At 36.5% G+C, this 20,355-nt stretch overlaps 1 pseudogene; it reads left to right on the top strand.

Moving 5' to 3' along the window:
• LOC149175140 (pectinesterase 2-like) overlaps nucleotides 1-7,670 on the top strand; it is a 45,825-nt pseudogene extending 38,155 nt beyond the window's left edge.
• The last annotated feature ends 12,685 nt before the right edge of the window (nucleotides 7,671-20,355 follow it).

Below are 20,355 nucleotides of genomic sequence, written 5' to 3'. Positions count from 1 at the left end.
ACACACGAATAAGGCTGGGAATTGAACGGGTGAATTAACATCTAAGAATGCCTTAACCACGCACTTGATCACAACTTATCCAAAACCTGTGACATCTGTAAAATACTTGGAACAAGCATTGCCAGTAAAGATCCTCCAACTAAGCTACCAAAAGGATTAAACTGACTGTTGAAACCCATATGTTCCATTCCTTCCATGACTATTGCAATACGGATGGCATGGATACATATTTCTTCAACTTCAACAAAATGTTTGTCTTGAGCAAATGGCAGCCGAAAAGTTAGAGACATTCATGACTTAGCATTTAATATCTCACTTTTTGCCTTGTAGAATGTCTTTTCCGGCCCTAAATTGTTTGCAAAAAAAAGGAGGGATTGAATTAACCTCTTGTCTAGCTTCTTCAACCCGCTTGTTTTCTTTTGAACATTCAGCTGTGCTTACTATTCCCATGTTCTCTACTAGAGAATGCACTTGAAAATATATGTTACTATTAGGATGTTCATGCCCAGTCCTATCATTAAGATCTTTGATCTTCCAATGATCCTCATCAACTGATATTGTTGGTTTCTTGTTCATTACACCTTCAATAGTTCTCCTATCATTCAATATTTCAAGACAAGATGTAGCTCTAGCCTCATAAGAAGAATCCAAACCAAGGGAATCAGAAAGCTTTACATCAACCCAACTATCCTCATCACTGTTGGGAGACTCACCTTCAGTAATATCTTTCAGAAACTCATTCAGATCCCTCTGCAACATGTTATGTGGGATCCTTGTCAAATATTTCCAAATTCAGGTTGTGAGCTAATTCTATGTAAGATTCCTTGACCTCCTCAAATGCCTGGGTTCTATCCTCTTCCATTGAATGTAGAGAACTGTTGAAGGACCTATTCATGAGGCTGGCCCTATTAAGTGGGTCACCTTTTCCTTCAGAAATAGTTTCTCCTTCACAGTTGGAATCGTAAATCCCTGTAGCATTTTCACAATGGACAGTGCATACCATTGTCACTATGAAGCTCTGGCAAACTGTATCATTCATGCAACTGGGTAGTGCTTCTTAAGCAAATGCTGGTCTTTCCATAAAATTGACTGCACCAAAAATGACATCCATAGATTTAGAGAAGCCTACACCACTGATTGGATAAATCAAATCATGGAACTCTTCAAGAAACTCCATTTCTAATTTTTCATTTCTAGGCAAAACAAATGGAAACATCCTCCTTATGATCAAAATCCCAACACCCAAACATCTGTCAAATAAAACTTATTTATCAGCACGTGATAGACCAACCAAGACTTCATGCAGAAAAATTTAAATTGTTAATACTTGCAAAAAAAAATTCACCAGGATTCCAGAAAGTTGGAATCTAATAAAATAGACTAGAAACCGCCCTAAAACAAATCCATTCACCAGGAATATAATCAAAGCTTGATAAATCAAAACATGATTAATATTTCTGTAGCTCTAATATATGATACACCATAAAATTTGTCATTTTTAATGTGCTTCGGCCATCCTGTGCGTCAAGATATGTATAGCTGAGATTCTTGGGGGATTTCACGTGCCTTAAAGAGTCTCTACATTTTTAAATTCAGTAGTTGTACGTTTGAATGAAAACAATGCATTTTTTCTGTTCTTCTCTCTTAATTCCCTTGGTGTTGCCTTTAAAGCATAATTATTGAGAAAACCATATAAACTAGTTAGTGAGCCTTATGAAAAGTAACAACGCTAAACCATAGAAGCCCGCTTGGTCATATATGAGTGTTGCATTACCCGAATTGAATTTGAAGTTTTCTTGATGCAATATCTATATGAGTCGTGAGTTTTTTCATTTAGTAAATTACTCTAGGTAAGTTAGCCGTCAAGAACCAATCAACTCCTAGGACTTGGAGAATGAATAACAGGTTTGCAGGTTCTTCAGCTGTCTAAAATTTGGAATATACATGTGATCTGAAGTTGTGGAATTTGTCATGATTAACTCAATGACAAGCATTGATCTGTCATATGATCATACTGACTCCTGAATTCCGTAGAATTCTTGGATTTGATATCATTTTTTCTCTTCTGAATGTTTGCATGTGTTCCTTCATCCTTACCAAATTATTTAGGGGCCGCTTATATGCCACGTACCTTTATAAGCTCTTCACTTGAAGTTACATTTCCCATAGGACCATCATTCCAGAGAGATACATATTTAAATTTCTTAACACCGTGATTCTTAACATTACTTGAAGCACATTTTTAACCGAAATGGCTAGATTTATAGCTTGTCTTATGACTTACAAAGGAGTACACACAGTTTAGTTGCCAACAACTAAGAAGTCTGCAAAATATATAGGTCTCAAGCACCATTTTTATTCAATCCTAGTACAGTTCCGAAGATCTCAAGGCAGTTGCAGAATGACTCCTTCCAACTACACAGGGAGATATATGGGGTTTTGACACTGGAAGTGGATATGATTTTCCTTGCCTTGAAATCAGTATAAGTAGCAACTGTAACCATGGATATAGCATACTACTCTAGCATTTGATCAATGGTGTGATTGTGAGTTATGTTGGAACATGTCTCTATAGATATGGGTAGGAATTTACTACAATCATCTCTTGGTTTTTATCGAACAACATTTTGTAGATGCTCCAACAATATAAATATTATATATTAAATTCGCATATATTATAAACATATTAAATTTCCAAACCATACATCAAAGGCATCCAACAATGCTCAGAAAGTTTTAGTCTAAGCCACCCACCTTGTTAGAACTCCACTACTATTAGGGGTTGATTTCTTCTAGAATATGTAGCTACTTATCCTTGTACACAGATTACGGTGACAGTAGGTCATGGTGAAACCTATCAAGGTTGTAGTACTTGTAATTTTAAAATCTGAAAGAAAGGTGCAAAGATGCAAGACAAAACATAACTTTTAGGGTTTCTTTTTATGATTCTTTCTTTTTATCAGCAATGTGCTTTTTAAGTTTGTAGGGTCTATGTGCATCCCACATTAGAAAACTGGAATCACCCCCTCTAGGTTGAAAATAGTTAGCCTCTAGGAGGTAGCCAGGAAAGAGTTTAGAAAGTTTTCCATGAGATTTTTGCAAGTTAGCTTATGATCTACAAGAGCATTTATGGCTTGGATTCTTCAACAACTCTAGTATTTGATCGCTAGTGTGCTTGTGAGTTATGTTGGAACATGTTTCTATAGATAAGGGTAGGAATTTGCTACAATGATCCCTTGATTTTTCTCCAATTGCATTTAGATGCTCCAACAGTAAAAATATTATAAATTTATTTTATATATTTTTAAATTAGGAAATATTCATTTTCCATGAAGGTAAGAAAGGTAAAAATACTTTTTCTATATTATTAAATTTATATAGGTGATTTTAGCTTAAAGTTTACGAATCTGAGAAAGTTTAAAAATTATAATTAATTAGGGAACAAATTTAATATTTCCATTAATTAAATCAATTAAGATTTGAAGAAAAATTGAATTCGTATTATATTTTTGTTTTTTATATTGAAATTTGATTATGTTTTTGTCTTTTACATGGGGATTTAGTGGAAAATTTTGGTATTTCTTTAGTGTATATAAGAAGCATATTGTTAGAGTGTTTTTGCAAAATTAAATAAATATTATCAATTATATTATATTGTATAGTGTGTTTTTTATGTTGGTAACTTAGAAGACATTGTATTATAGAAAATGTACACAAATTACATGCATATGATCTTTATGATGTACATAGATTACATAGAGAACGACCAAAAGAACAAAACAAGAAAAGTAAATTTAGGTTGGAAAAACTTTTTTAGATGTCAAGAAGATTGTCAAATTCTTGGATATAATATTTTATGTGTTATTTTTCATTATCAATCTCTAATCTCATGGATAGAATCCTTTATCTGTTATTCTGCATTATGATTTTGAGTAAAGTGATCTACGATGTATGATTTTGAGTAAAGTGATCTACGATGTACTATGAACACCTGCACATATGCTTTGCTTCCTTCAATGTGAAGCTCAAAGACAATTGCATCATTCAAAATTCAGTATTCCAAATCAAAGTTCATTTAATACTTGATTATGGAAACCAAAATGCATTTTTTGCAATTTAAAAATCTTATCGGCCTCTCTTTGCACCTTTTGGGACAATTGCTAGTTAAGATATTTCCATTACTTGATATGTGTATCTTTAAAAATGCTATTACATAATTAATGTCTTATCTTTGAAAATGCTTATGGCAAGGTAGGATCAAAGACTAACATGTGACTCAATACCTACAGGGAGTGATCACAAATTCCGCGTTTTTTGACTTTTGATTATCGTTCAGGGATGTTTCGGTGGCCTCTTTCTTCGGCAGGTTAAAACTGTGGTCAACATGTTATTATAAAAGTATTTGGTGAATAAATGGCAGGCTAATGTCGCTTTAGAGAGTTCTTTAGGGAATGAGAGAATTCAACGTAGGTTGGCGGCTACTTACAGAGATACCCTTTCCCTGCATTTTCATGTCTGGTTTTGGAAAATTCTTCCTTCTAAACTATGTATTGCATTGTGTTATAAAATCTATTTTATAATTCAATTCGTTAGACGCGAAATTTCTATCGGCGATGCCGCGTTAAAACGTCAAACGGATGAGTGTACGACCTCAACGGAATTAGAATAGCTAGGCTGCGCCATCCATATGGTTGAGGTAAAAGAGGTCAACTGGATGAGGCGTAAGATACTCCCCACAGGCTGCAAGTTACGTCCTTCCATCCACCTGCGTCAAGGCTATGGATATGGCCAGAATCTTCTACTTTGAGAGCAAATATTTTGTCGCGTGGAGGGGCCCTGTGTGGATGCCACAATTTCTGTCCCTTGGGGGGGCCCTCTGTGGAAGACACCCAAGGCGATGTAAGATACGTGCCGCCTCAGTTGATATGGCAACGGTAATCGATCCGCGCAGTGTTCCGGAGTTGTTGAAAGTCGTATAGGTTATTTGTCGCAACATCACCTCTGTCGGGAATTTCTGGTTATTCCAAACAAAATACAGTGGAAAAATCCTCTGTTTCCACTGTTGAGAATTTTCTGATAAATTCCGAAACAACAAAAATATGAACAGAGAGTAATACTCTGTTTTCTGATAATTCAAAAGCACAAGAACAGAGCATAAAATAATACTCTACTTTGCCTCAGGATCAAAAACTGATGAAAATAATACTCTGTTTTTGACACAGAAAAATACTCTGTTTTTAACTTAGAAAAACAGAAAAATTCGTTCTCTCGAAACGATGTTGCAGCAACACAGTTTTTTTTCAGTTGCTGTAACTTGTGTTGCAGCAACGTTGTTCGTGGTGTTGCAGCAACGTAAATTTTTTACGTCAAGTATTTTTTGAGTTACGGTGTAACAGCAACAGGGATTTTTGACGTCAAGTATTTTTCGACTTACGGTGTAACAGCAACAGGCAAAAAGAAACTTCTATTTATAAAAATAAACTAAGTGCTAAAACTAAGTCTTCCTCACATAGAGGGATCTTCATAAAAGATTATGCTTAAGAGCATCTTCCTCTTGACAGAGGGATTACAACAGGAACGCTTCAGTTCCACAAAACAACTATCTCAGAAAATTTCAGCACTGCTGTGCAATACAAAAAAAACTCTCTTGTTCTACACTGCTGTGTGTTACAAAAGGACTTTCAATCTATCTATATTTTTCTACACTGTTGTGTCTGCATTTTATAGTGCGGGAAAGGGTCTTCACCGCTTTAACTTGCTGATGAAGTCTCTGCTGCTCATGATTAACAGATTTGATCTTTTGCTGTATTTCTTGAGTCGGTGGTGATGAAATCTATGACTGATAAATGCTACGTCGACTCGAGGCTAGTTCTTTTTTCTTTCAGCCGTTCTGCTCATTAATATGGTTGTTGAGAAGTAATGATGTAGTGCTGTATCTGATCTTCATCCTTCGGGAACTCAAAAATAATTAAAGAGTGAAAAGATGGTAATGGCGGTGACTTAAAAGATCGGGAAAAAATGTGGGGCGCCGGATCACGACAAATGAATAAAGTAGCTACTGTTGTTCTGTTCACTGCAGTTGAAATTATAATTTCAACTGCTCATAGATATATATATGTTTTGTGAGAAAGAGTGAGACCACAGTTTGGTGGGAGATGGCATAAACTCCACTGTGATCACTGGAAATAGGAGCGTTGTGGACGGATGGACAACATTTCGCTCTGCAACAGTTGGTAAGTTGTTTACTCGTTTCTCTGGTTATGTTTTTAGTACTTCCTTTGTCGCGATGAAGGCCTCGTGTGAGGCTGAGGTGTTGCTAATTTTGACAAATGTGTTATGTATATATTGCATGAATCCAACAAATCCCTCCTTACATTTCCTCATTTTCTGTTCTGACTATTTTTTATTAATCACTCTGAGAATTACCTGGCTTATGTTCAATAACATCATGGACATCCTTGCAGAATCCCAGAATAATTCAGAATGTGGCTGTCTCGAGAGGTCAATTGTGGATTTCAGATTCTGGGATATTTTTAGAATTTGGGATATTCTTAGAAAGGTCAAACAATTGACCTTTCTGAGATTCCAGAATATTTTTCCTGAGATCATAATTGTTTAATGAGGTCTTTTCCTAAATATTGTCTAGACACTTTAAAGCTAGATAAGTTGGGTATTTATATGTAAATTGTAGATTCGATGAATATCCCAGAATTTGATAGTCACGCTAGGGGTCAAACGATTAACCCATCCTCCAACTTCAAATTCTCAAATTCTAAAATATTCCCATAATCCGGTCAAAGTTAAGTATTTTTGAATTTGCTTATGATGGAATTTAGGAAGGATATGCCACTTTTGTAAACATTCTTAGTGTAGCTTCTTCTTTATTTATTACAACTTCGCTGTCTTCATCCGTTACTATACAGTCCCTTTAGCTGGAGTTTTCTTTTATGGTCGCGTTGATTCGTGAAATATTTGTGATCACAGCTGTCGTGGGGCAAGGCTTTATCGCTCGGGACATCACTTTCGAGAACACTGCGGGACCAGAGAAGCATCAGGCTGTCGCCCTCCGAGTTGGGTCGGATCTATCAGCATTCTACCGCTGCAGCTTTAAAGGCTACCAAGATACTCTCTACGCACACTCTCTTCGACAGTTCTACAGGGAATGCGACATTTATGGCACAGCTGACTTTATCTTCGGCAACGCTGCAGCTGTGTTTCAAAACTGCAATCTATTGGCTAGAAAACCGATGGATAATCAAAAGAATTGTTTTACGGCTCAAGGAAGAGATGATCCAAATCAAAACACTGGAATCTCTATTCAAAAGTGCAACGTCTCTGCTGCGCCTGATCTCGCTCCGGTGAATAGCTCTTTCCAAACATTCTTGGGAAGGCCATGGAAAAATTACTCTCGTACGGTTTATATCGAATCATATATAGATGATGTCGTCGATGCTGCGGGTTGGCTGGAATGGTCGGGGGACTTTGCTTTGACGACGCTCTATTATGGCGAATATATGAATTCGGGACCCGGAGCAGGAACTACAGAGCGAGTTCAATGGCATGGATATCACACCATGAATATTTCTGATGCTCAAAATTTCACAGTGGCTAATTTCATTTCTGGTGATGCATGGATAGAAGACGTGCCCTTCGATTCAGCCTTAGATTAACAAGAATGACAATGTTTTCTTCTACTCGTCACTAAGAGCTGCTTGGCAGGATTGAAGCAAAATTCAGCAACAGCAAGACTAGCATTCGAATTATCTCCGACGTTCATTGTTTCTTAATTTCAAGTGTAGCATTCTTTATCAGTTCAACTGTAGAATTATTTATTGATTTCAATGTAGCATTCGAGTGCGATGCAACTGTAAATAATCTACGTTAAAGCCTTTGATTCAAGTCTATTCATACATGTTCTCTTGGCCGAAACCTTCAGCGTAATTCCATGACCGTCGTGCGGCACTCTACAAACTTGTTGAAAATGTAGAGATATCAATGACACTTAAAAATAAGTTTCCTCGTAATGTTATGCATTTATTTTATAAGTATTTTTATTGGTAAGCGATGACTTTCGTACCAATTCATTAAAATAAGCGGTGACTTTCATTTTTTATTTTAATCGACGGTCCACATAAATCCTAGAATGAATATGTCGATATCGAAGGAAGGTATATCTTTCGTCTTAGTCAATAAATCCTAGAATGAATATGACGATATCGAAGGAAGGTATATCTTTCGTCTTAGTCGATATCGAGGGCTGAGGCGTTAAAGGCACTGTGTTGTCTTTAAGGAGATTTTATGGAAGTTTTTTTCGTGGGTTTTTCTGGTCAAAATCTGATAGTGATTTATTGAAATCTCAAGTTTGATAGGTAATTTCTGCACAATCAAACAGTCCCAGGGGTTTTTCACGGTGCTAAGAGTTTGAACAGTTTGGGAAGAAATATAAAGTCAAAAAAACCGAACAAACTTAAAGTAAAATAATTATTTATTTTCATGTACGAGGTCATTCTCATTTCAATATTATAATGATAATTAAATTTAAATGGATCAGAATTTCAGTTAAATAGATAAATTATATATTTTTATACCAGTAAAAAATAATTTTAGTATTGATTTTTTATGATTTTAGTTATATAAATTAACTTGTTGGTCATCTATAATTATCAATACTTAATAAGCATTAAAAAACTTAATTTATGATAGATTTGGCATTTCATATAATAAAATTTCTTATAAAAATCAACTATGTTATAATTTTATTTTAACTTATTATTATTAATTATATAAAAAAATAAAAAAATTAAACATATGTATACATTTTAAAATGCATATAAAAATATTAATTATCATTCTTTTGGCAACTCAACTTTTGTGTAGTTAAGATTCCGAAAGTCGCTCTGAGAAGCGGATTAGGGTTCCTGTACTCACCTGCAACGGCAGGTCTGCAGAACAGAGGACTCCAGAATCAGATCGCGACAACGCAGATAACAAAAGACTGGGGGTTTTGACCGGCGGGTACAATGAACCCCCATCCGGGGGAAGGAGGGACGCCTCCCTCAAACGGCAACCAACAAGGGAATCCTGAGGGTTCCGACAGAGAACGGGAACATAATGATGGAAGCACAGGCAGCAGCAACAGACTGAACAGGCACAACAAGATAAACCGAAAGTCAGTTCGTCCACATGCAAGCCAGTAGCTGCACACAGACCAAAAGTGGAACTACCCAGTCACCGTATAAATGCCAGAATTCAATACATGAGAGATCATGCTCTCATAGGCAAATTTATCGGAATATGGCCAAACGAGAAAGCATTGAGAGCATGGATAAATGTCAAATGGCATCCAAAGGGGCACATAACCCTGCATCTAGGGCCGAAGGGTTTCTTCACTGCAGTTTTTAACTGTTTGGAGGATAGGAACAGAGTTTTTGAAGGAGGGCCTTATTTCTTTAACTCTGCTGGGCTATTTCTCAGAGAATGGATTGAGCGGTTCAACCCGGATAAAGAGGACCTAAGTTGGGCGCCGGTGTGGATCCGGCTGTACTCTCTACCATTGGAATATTGGGAAGAGGAGTCCCTCAAAGCTATTGGCAAGGTTCTGGGCGACTTTGTCAGAATAGCTGAAGATACAAAGACACAGAGATATACCTCATATGCAAGGATCTGCGTCTACATGGACCTGAAACAACCTCTGCCAGATACGGTAAGTCTCTTTCATGAAGATGTGGAATGTATTCAGTTAATCGATTATGAACATGTTCCCTTCAGATGTAGGAAATGTCATGACCTAGGTCACCTCTTCAGAGACTGCCCATTAAATAGCAAACCTACGACTCAATCTGAACAGGAAAACCCATCGGTAGATGGTTTCACCAAAGTGACAAATCGCAGAAGAGCGAGTAAAAAACCAGCTGTTACTATAAAGAAATCCCTAGAAAATCAATCAAAGCCATCTACTAGTAATAGCTTTGCAGTACTAGATAATCAGGATTCGCAAGATCCAGACGACTCAACCCATAATAAAAGAGGGCCTGCTCAGGAAAAGGAAAAAATGGATCGATCCCAATCGAAAGAAAAAGAAAAGGAGATAGATCTAGAAGGTAATCAGCCCAAGACAGCCTCCAAAGACTGGAGCCTTCCTGAAATGGATATAGATGGCATAAATCCCAGCATAGAAAATGAGAAGGAAGGCGATAGTCACTCTCAGGAACCACAAATCATGGAGGAGGATTCGGAATCAATAGACATTGGTGAGCTAGATCTCTTGGGATTAGAACAGGCTTGTAAAACAGGGAACTTCGACAAAATACCTGACAAACAAGTGGACAATCTAGTGGAAGTCCTCAATAAAGCCCGGAAAAAATATTCACTAGGGGTTCAAATTGGCAGCCAATGGGACGACAAATTCATTACAAAAGACAGCAAAAAAAGGGGAAGGAAAACTACCTTGGAAAGAACCATCAAGATTGGAGAAGTGCTGGTAGATTCTGGCAGATATGCCAAGCTAACCAAGTATTTCAACATCAATCCCAAACCTTCCCAATGAAGTTGATCTCATGGAATATCAAAGGGCTTAACTGCCCAAGGAAAGGAAAACTCTTAAAAAACATGTTAATGGAAGAAAAACCAGCAATTCTTTTTCTACAGGAAACAAAATGTAATTCGACAGTTTTGGAAAAAATAGCAGCTAAGGCCTGGCCAGGGGGGATAGTAGTAGCTGTTGATGCTCAGGGCGCATCTGGAGGACTTGCAGTGCTTTGGGATGCAAGAAAGATTCAAATGACCAACATACATGCAAATAAAAATTTTATCCAAGCAATATTCCATATAATAGGAACCAACATCTATGGGCACATCACTAATGTGTACTTTCCCCAAGAATCCCAGCAGAAGAATGAAATTCTGGAGGCTTTAACAAATCTTAGCACAAATAGGCAATACCCGTTATGGATAGTCGGAGGAGACTATAATATGATCGCTTCGGTGGAGGAAAAAAAGGGAGGCCGATGCAGAACAAACAGGGACGGATCTCTATTAAAGAATTTCATACAGAAAAATTGGCTTATAGATATTCCTACTAATAATGGCCTCTACACCTGGAACAACAAACGGACAGGTCCAATGCAAATAGCATCGCGCCTGGATCGCTTTTTAATCTCTGACAATGCAGTTCATGTAGGTGGAGAATTCACAGCTTCTATTCTCCCTTACTCTGGTTCCGATCATTGGCCGATAGCCCTCCAGTGGAATCGTCCTGGCTGCCATATTAGACGTCCCTTTAGATTTGAGGCTTTTTGGATGTCTCACCCGGACTTCAACGAATTTGTTAAAGCAACCTGGGAAAAATGCAATTTTACGGATGGTACAAAAATGGCTTCATTCCAAAGGAAGCTGAAATATCTCAAAGGGGAAATTAAAAAATGGAATCACTCTGTCTTTGGCAACATTTTTAAGGCTAAGGAAATCCTCAATCAAGAAATGAAAGTGGTTCAGCAAAGAATGATAACTGAAGGACGCTCGGAAGAACTTAGCAAGAAAGAGCAGTCCTTAGAGAATCAACTCCTCGAGCGAGAGTCACAGGAGGAAACTCTCTGGAGACAAAAATCGAGAGTTAGATGGCTGAAGGAGGGTGAGAAGAACACGAAATTCTTCCACAAATCTACAGTGCAAAGGAGAATGATTAATCAAATTTCTCGGGTGACCAATGAACAAGGAGGCAACATCGAAACACATGAAGGGATAGAACAGGTGTTCCTCAACTACTTCAAGAAGATGAATCAAGAGCCGTATATAAACATAACAGAAGCTATCGGGAAAACCATCAGCAATATTCCCAAATTAATCACGGATGATCATAACACTCTCCTTCTCAAACCCATAATCCTCCAGGAAGTTGATGATGTTGTTCATCAACTCAAAGCAAGAAAAGCTCCGAGACCCGATGGCTTTACTTCAAATTTTTTTCATCACTTTTGGGATCTGGTCAAATGGGAGGTGTGGCAACTGGTGGAAGAATCGCGTACCCTCAGATGGATGTATCCAGGACTGAACGCAACATTCATAGCTTTAATCCCCAAAGAAGAGGAATCATCCACTCCAGATAAATTCCGTCCGATTGCCTTATGCAACATCATATACAAGATTGTCTCCAAAGTGATAGCTTCCAGATTGAAGCCCCTGCTTCCACTTCTCATCTCTCTAGAACAAACTGGTTACGTTGAAGGAAGGCAGAATACGGATGGGATAATTCTAACCCATGAGATAATCCACTCTCTCAAGCAAACAAAAAAACCAGGTATGTTGCTCAAACTCGATCTATCTAAGGCTTTTGATAGTATCAGTTGGGAATATCTGCAACAAGTCCTTCAAGCCTTTGGTTTTGCCCCCTCTTGGATTAGATGGATCAGTAGTCTCATTTCCTCTTCGTTCTTCTCTATTCTCATCAATGGAATCCCCTCATCCACTTTTTGTCCTTCCAGAGGCATCCGCCAAGGGGATCCTATATCACCCTTCCTGTTTGTCATTTTGGCTGAAGGTTTGGGTCGTAGCATTAAAGAAGCCCTCCGCTCTCATCATCTCAAAGGTCTAGCCTTCCACCAAGTCCCTGCTTTTTCACACCAGCAATTCGTTGATGACAACCTACTTTTTGGTCACCCGTCTGTTCAAGAAGCTCGAGCCCTTAAATCTATTCTTGCAGACTTTTCGGAGGCCTCTGGTGCCCTCATCAACAAAGTCAAATACCAGATCTTCTTCTTCAACACTTCGCCATCCATCCAAAGAACTATTGCCCGTATCTTTGGTTTTTCCATTGCTTCCCTTCCATCTAAGTATTTGGGGGCTCCTTTATTTGCCACGGCTCTTAAGCATGCCTCATGGAACAATCTTTTAGAGAAACTGGAAGCCAGATTATCCCTGTGGACGCATAGAGCACTCAATATGGCAAGTAGGCTAGTTCTAATCAAAGCAGTGCTTCAAACCATGCCTCTTTACCTTTTCTCCATATTGGCAGCACCCAAATGGGTCCTTAAAGCTATCAAGCAGCTTCAGAGAAACTTCCTTTGGGGTAATTCAGGACCTAATCGAAAATGGGCATTAGTAAAATGGGAGAAAGCATGTCTTCCCAAAAAGGCAGGGGGAATTGGACTAAGAGACCCAGAACATAGTAATATGGTTATGGGGGCCAAAATCTGGTGGAAATGGCTAACCAATCCCACAACACCTTGGGCCTACCTTTGGACAGCGAAATATGCAAGCAACAAATCCATGGAGGAGAGACTTAGAATGTCAGAAACTAGTAAAGGATCCGTGATTTGGAACTCAGCCATTCAACACAGGGATATAATTCAGAAACACAGTTTTTGGGAGGTGAAGGATGGTCACACGGCTAGATTTTGGGAAGACTCATGGCAGCAGCTCCCTAACCTCAGAGACACAATTCCAGGTATTGCTGATCAAGACATACAACAACATGAGAAGGTGAGTCGATTTTGGGACTCACACAACACTCAAGAACATAGAAAGTGGAAAGAGGCCAGGCACATAATACCACATAGCCCGGAGCAAACTCAACTCTCCCTCTCCACTGAGCTTCAAAAAAGGAAAATACTCACTTCGGCAGGCCGGGACACCCTTAGATGGGGATATGAGGAAAAAGGCACTTTCACCACCAGGGAAGCTTATAAAATACTCATCAAAGAAAAGATAATGAAAGATCAATTATGGGATCGGATATGGAATCCATCCATATGGCCGAAGGTCTCAACTTTTTTATGGCTTATCTCTCACAACAGAATTCTCACATGGGACAATCTCAGGAAAAGGAATTTTGTTGGACCTTCCATTTGCCCAAACTGCAAACAGGAAGAGGAATCAACATTACATCTTATGCAATCCTGTCCAATGGGAAGGAAACTCTGGGAAAAAATTGCCTTCCGATGTCAGAAGGATGGAAGAGTGAATGGAGACATCAAAGGGACTCTCCGCACCTGGCCCCAAGAGCCGTATAAAAGTAAACTCTTAAACACACTATGGCAGCTCATACCAGGATTACTTATGTGGAATATTTGGAAGGAAAGAAATAGAAGGATATTTAAAGATCAAGCTCAATCAATTGAACAAATTTGGCAAGGACTGCACCAAAACATTAAAGAAACTCTGTCTGTTAAAGGATGGTCTAAAGAGGACTTCCCATCTCTCCCGCAGGAACAAGCCATATGGGATAACTGGCAGATTCAATTACAACATCCGTTAATATCAAAGGATAACTCTTCAAAGCATCTAGAATCTCCATCAAGTTGGACACCTCCCCCAAATAATGCATACCAGCTTAACTTCGATGGAGCCTCGAAAGGGAATCCAGGAAAAACAGGATTCGGAGGAAGCATCAGAAACTACCAGGGACTCCCCCTAATAACCTATGTTGGCTCAATTGGTTGGAATACCAACAATGCAGCAGAATTGGAGGGCCTATGGAGAGGACTAAAGTTGGCACAGGAACGGAGACTCTTGCCTCTTATAGTGGAAGGGGACTCCCAAATCATCATCAACATGGCCTCAAAGTTAATGCAGGGATCTCACGTATATAAGGTCAGTAGTAGTTGGAGATTGGCCACTAGACTAGAGCTTCTCAAACAATGGTTTACCAATCACCAAGCAATTTCCTTTAAACACATTAGAAGGGAAGGGAATAAATTGGCTAACTTTCTTGCAAACATAGGGGTGGAAAGTGGAAGGGAATTCTTTGAAGGCTCAATCTCCAGCATAGTTTCAGAGAATCAACTCTCCATCTTCAAGACTATAGTTACTAGTGATATGCAGCCGCAGGAGAACTCGCACCCGGATGCGGGTGATATTATCATTAGTTAATGCCCATATGAGCGACGCTGGCATTGGGCACCATCGTAGAGCAAGTAGGCGACTTTTGGCAGCGCATTAAGTCACATTAATGAGGAATTGGGTGTACAGCATGTGGAGTAAGTACTTCAGGATGATGAGCGTACGATCTATTTCAATTGCCCAGAGCTCGACAATCTCTCTGGCTCATTCTAGCAGAGACATTCCAGGTCGATTTGGCTCACAGGAGTTAGGTGCAGTACTAAGCATTTGGAAGCCATCAGGGCTCCATCGAAGACCGCAACAGGCCAGCCTCAAGCATCTAACCACGGTTCTTCTGGCTCGCATCTGGTATGGTCATTGGTTTTTCCTTGGATATATAACTGCAATTGGTTGGGTCACGGAGTCTGATGAAGATGTTTGGGCCGGGTGTGGGAATCATTCAGACAATTCTGGTATTTATTTCAGGGTTCTGTTTTTTATCTGTGTGGTGCTTTCTCTGGGCACTTTCTACTCTGAGTACTGTTATCCACGGTTTATTTCAAATTGGGGTGGGGCGTTCTTCTTCCTCATCCAACCCTTTTGTCCTCTCAGTTTATCAATCATTGCTGGTATGGCTCGACCTCGAGGAATTTCCCGGAGGGGCACACGGGGGGGTGTTAGAGGAAGGAGAGGTCCTGTTCCTCGACGCATCTCCCCGCTTGTTTCTGTCTCGCCAGCCTCTCCATCATCCGACCACTCTGGTCCGTCCCTCTCCAGTTCTTTCCACTCCTCCCGTTTCACTTTTAAAAGCAAGCTAAACAAGCCTACTATCTCTGCTATTATCACGGTCATCTTCTCAGAGGAAGAAGATGACCCCCCTGGCTCTGATGAACATTCCATGGACAGGACTCTCTCTCAGAATTCTAAGGACTCTCAAGGAGGCAGGGTAGAGGATATCCCCATTCTTCCAGAGGGGCAGCAGGATGAAGGTCATGAAGAGGATGCGCATCTTCAGCAAACTTCTTCACACGAGGAGGTCATTATTTGTGCACCGGCGCGGTTCTCTGGCACTGTTCTGTATCCAGTGCTCCCTCCTGGTTGCAATATTACGGATGTTGAAGACAATGTGATGATTGATTGGGTCAGCTCTCCGTGCAAAGCCAACAGCGAAGATGCAGAGTTACCACCTCAGGCAGAATCAATCAACGGCGGAGATTGATGGAGCAGATCGGACGGCGGTGGAGGATTTTGGAAGGCTCTTTTTGGCGGAACTTTACGTCCCGAAAAGTCAGAAATGATGACGTCAGTCGAGAGCCACGCGTCAACAGAAGATTTTATCGGGCTCGTTCATACGGATACCGCTTGCTGGTCGACGACGGTCCGATAAACTGGTGGTTTTTGTTAAGCGGTTTAATGCTGCCGCTGATGTCCACGTCAGTTTTTTTCAGTGTAATTCTCCATCGTCTTCTTGTTTTTGCTTTTTGGTGGTGGTGTCTAGTTCTACAGAGTCCTGGGCTCTCGTTTTTTATCTATGTAAACAAACAGTTAAGAGCTGATGGCAGAAGTTTTCTTGACAGAGGGCTGGCTTTAGCCCCCTCAGAGGTTCCAACCTCTTTGTAAATATTTTCCTCTTTTATTTATACATAATAGAATAGTCTTTACTCAGAAAAAAAAAAACTCAACTTTTCTGCATATTGTTGATACATAGTGTTATTAATGCATAAAGTTATTAAGTTAGTTTATATACTCTTATTATTAGGGATATATATATATATATATATATATATATATATATATATGAAATTAAAATAAAATAAATTTATAAGAATTTTGTAATTTTAAAAATATTTTTTCAATTTAATTTTTATCTTAAATTATTAAATAATATATTTTTTTTCTAAAATAAAAGTGAGAATTATAATGTTTTTTATGAAAAATATTATATTTATATAGAAGATGAAATATCATATCTTTTTTATTAAGTGAAGTGAATGATTAAATCATTTTACAATTCTAAACAAAGGGGACTATTTTTTCAAAAGAAATTGATATGAAAATAAATATAAATCCTATGAATAATATTATATCCTAGAAATATGAACCTTTAGATTAATATTATAAACTCTTAGATTATTATTGTAAACCCTAGAATTATTATTATGAACCTTTAGATTAATAAAGTCAATGGACTCATATTACCCAAACGACTAATAAACCCTTTGATTAATATTATAAACCCAAAATACTAATGGATTAATAATATAAACCCTATGAATAATATTATACCCTAGGAATATAAACTCTTAGATTAAGAGAGCCAAGTGATTGATGTTATAAACTTAAAGGACTAATAAACCCAAGGGATTAATACTAAAAAGCCAAGGGATTATAAATGCAAGGTAATAATATTAAACCCAAGGGATATAAGTCATAACATAAATATTATAAACCCTAAGATTATTTTTATCAACCTTGTGATTAATATTATAAACCCAAGGGATTAATATTAAAATCCAAGGGATTATAGAATAACATTAATTGCAGGATTTATATTCCTAGGGTTTAATATTAAGTAAAATGTCTATAATATTAATCAGAGAGTTTAATAGTAATCTCTTGACTTTATAATCCCTTCGTTCCATAAATATTAAGGTTAATATTCCTAGGTTTAATGTTATTCCCTTATGTTTTTAATATTAATCCCTTGGTTTTATTTATCCTTTGGGTTTATAATATTATTGCTAAGGTTTATAAAATTAATCTTATAGTTTAATGCTTTTTTAGCATATAATATTTAACTTACAGTTTATATCCTTTGGATTTAAAATATTAATCCTTTGGGTTGATTAGTACTTTGGGTTTATAATATCAATCCATTGGCTTATTAATTTAAGGGTTCTTATTGTTTGGGTATAATATTATTCATATCGTTTTATTATATTAATTATTTATTTTTATATGAGTCAAAAATAATTTTAGGTATTGTTTTTTATTAAATTTATTTTATTATTTTAAATATATAAATTAAATTGTTGGTGATCATTTTTATTTATAATTATCAATTCATAATAAATATTAAAAAACTTAACCTATGATAGATTTGACATTTCAGATAATAAAAAAATTCATAAAAATCAACTATGTTATAATTTTAAATTATTATTATTATTATTAATTATATAAAAAAATAAGAAAGCTAAACATATATATACATTTTAAAATGCATGTAAAAACATTAGTTATCATTCTCTTGGCAACTCAACTCTGGTACACATTGTTGATCATACATCGCGTTATTATGGATAACATTATATAATCTTATTATTTAGGGAAATACATCTCTCTCTCTCTCTCTCTCTCTCTCTCTCTCTCTATATATATATATATATTACATTTTAAAATATATTAAATTAAAATAAAATAAATTTATGAGAATTTTGTAATCTTAAAAATATTTTTCAATACTATTTTTTCAAAGGAAATTGATATGAAAATATCTATAAACCCTATGAATAATATTATATCATAGGAATATGAACCTTTAGATTAATATCATAAATTCTTAGATTATTATTGTAAGTCCTAGAATTATTATTATGAACTTTGAGATTAATAAAGCCAATGGATTGAGATTATAAACCCAAACGACTAATAAACCCTTTGATTAATATTATAAACCCAAAAGACTAATAAACCCTAGGATTAATAATATAAACCGTATGAATAATATTATAACCTAGGAATATGAACCCTTAGATTAATAGAGCCAACAGATTGATGTTATAAACTTAAAGGGCTAATAAACCCAAGGGGTTAATACTAAAAATCCAAGGGATTATAAATGCAAGGGAATAATATTAAACCCATGGGATATAAGTCGTAACACAAATATTATAAACCCTAAGATTATTTTTATCAACCTTGTGATTAATATTATAAACCCAAAGGATTAATATTAAAACCTAAGGGACTATAAAACCAAGGGAATAACATTAATTGTAGGGTCTATGTTCCTAGGGTTTAATATTAAGTAAAAGGTTTATAATATTAATCGAACGGTTTAATATTAATCTCTTGACTTTATAATCCCTTCGTTTCATGAATCTTAAGGTTAATATTCCTAGGTTTTATTGTTATTCCCTTAGGTTTTTAATATTAATCCCTTGGTTTTATTTATCCTTTGGGTTTATAATAATAATCCTAAGGTTTATAAAATTAATCTTATAGTTTAATGTTTTTTAGGCTTATAATATTTACCTTATAGTTTATATCTCTTTGGTTCATTAGTCTTTTGGGTTTATAATATCAGCCCTTTGGCTTATTAATTTAAGGGCTCATATTGTTGGTGTATAATATTAGTCATAGGCTTTATTATAATAATCCTAGGGTTTAATCCCTTGGGTTTTTAATATTCACCCCTTGGGCTTTCAATATTAATCCCTTTGATTTAATATCTATCCTACGGTTTAATGTTATTCCCTTGGGTTTATAATCCCCTTGGTTTTTAATATTAATCTCGTGTGTTTATAATATTAATCCATTGGGTTTATTAAATTAATATTAGGGTTTGATGTTTATATTAGGGTTTATAATATTTACCTTACGGTTTATATCCCTTGGGTTTATAATATTAATTGCTTAGGTTTAATATTATTCCCTTCGGTTTATAGTCCCTTTGGTTTTTAGTATTAATCTATTGGGTTCATTAGTCCTTTGGCTTTATAATATCAATCCCTTGGCTCTATTAATCTAATATTTCATATTCCTAAAATATAGTATTATTAATAATGTTTATAATGTTAATCTTAGGGTTTATTAGTCCTCTCGGTTTATAATACTAATCCTAGGATTTATAATATTAATACAAGGGTTTATAGCATTAATCCTAGGGTTTATTAGTCCCTTAGTTGAATTAGTCCTTTGGGTTTATAATATTAACCATAGGGTTTAATCCCTTGGGTTTATTAATCCTTTTGGTTTATAATATTAATGCTAAGGTATATCATATTAATGTTAGAGTTTAATTTTTTATTTTATGGATTATAATATTTATCTTAGGATTTATATCCCTTGGGTTTATAATATTGATCCCTTGGGTTTGTGACAAACACTATTTCAATATGAAAATCAAACATTGTCAACCATGTTCGATCATGCTCAACCATGGTCCAACGTCACATTGTGACAATGATTGTCTCCATATTAAAATCAACAATTATTAATCATGGTCAATCGTAGCCATTTTTGGTCAATCATGGTTAATCATTAGGGTTTGATGTTAATTTTTGGAGTTTATAATACTTTTCTTAGGGCTTAAATCCTTTGGGTTTATAGTATAAATCCCTTGGGTTTGTCACAAAGATGATATAAATTTGAAAATAAACCATTATCAACCATGGTCAATCAAGGTCAACCATGGTCAATTATGGTCATTCATGGTCCAACATGACATTGGGACAAATATTGTCTCTATATGGAAATAAACTGTGGTTAACCATGGTCATGTTTCATTTTGTTTTTCCATGAGAGAAATTCAACTCT

Source organism: Pinus tabuliformis, chromosome 4_1, assembly GCF_031772625.1.
Source record: "Pinus tabuliformis cultivar Carrire ecotype Pingquan chromosome 4_1, CPIR1, whole genome shotgun sequence".
NCBI classification, from domain to species: domain Eukaryota; kingdom Viridiplantae; phylum Streptophyta; class Pinopsida; order Pinales; family Pinaceae; genus Pinus; species Pinus tabuliformis.
The sequence above is the reverse complement of the archived record's forward strand: the minus strand, read 5'-3'. Positions and strand labels throughout refer to the sequence as shown.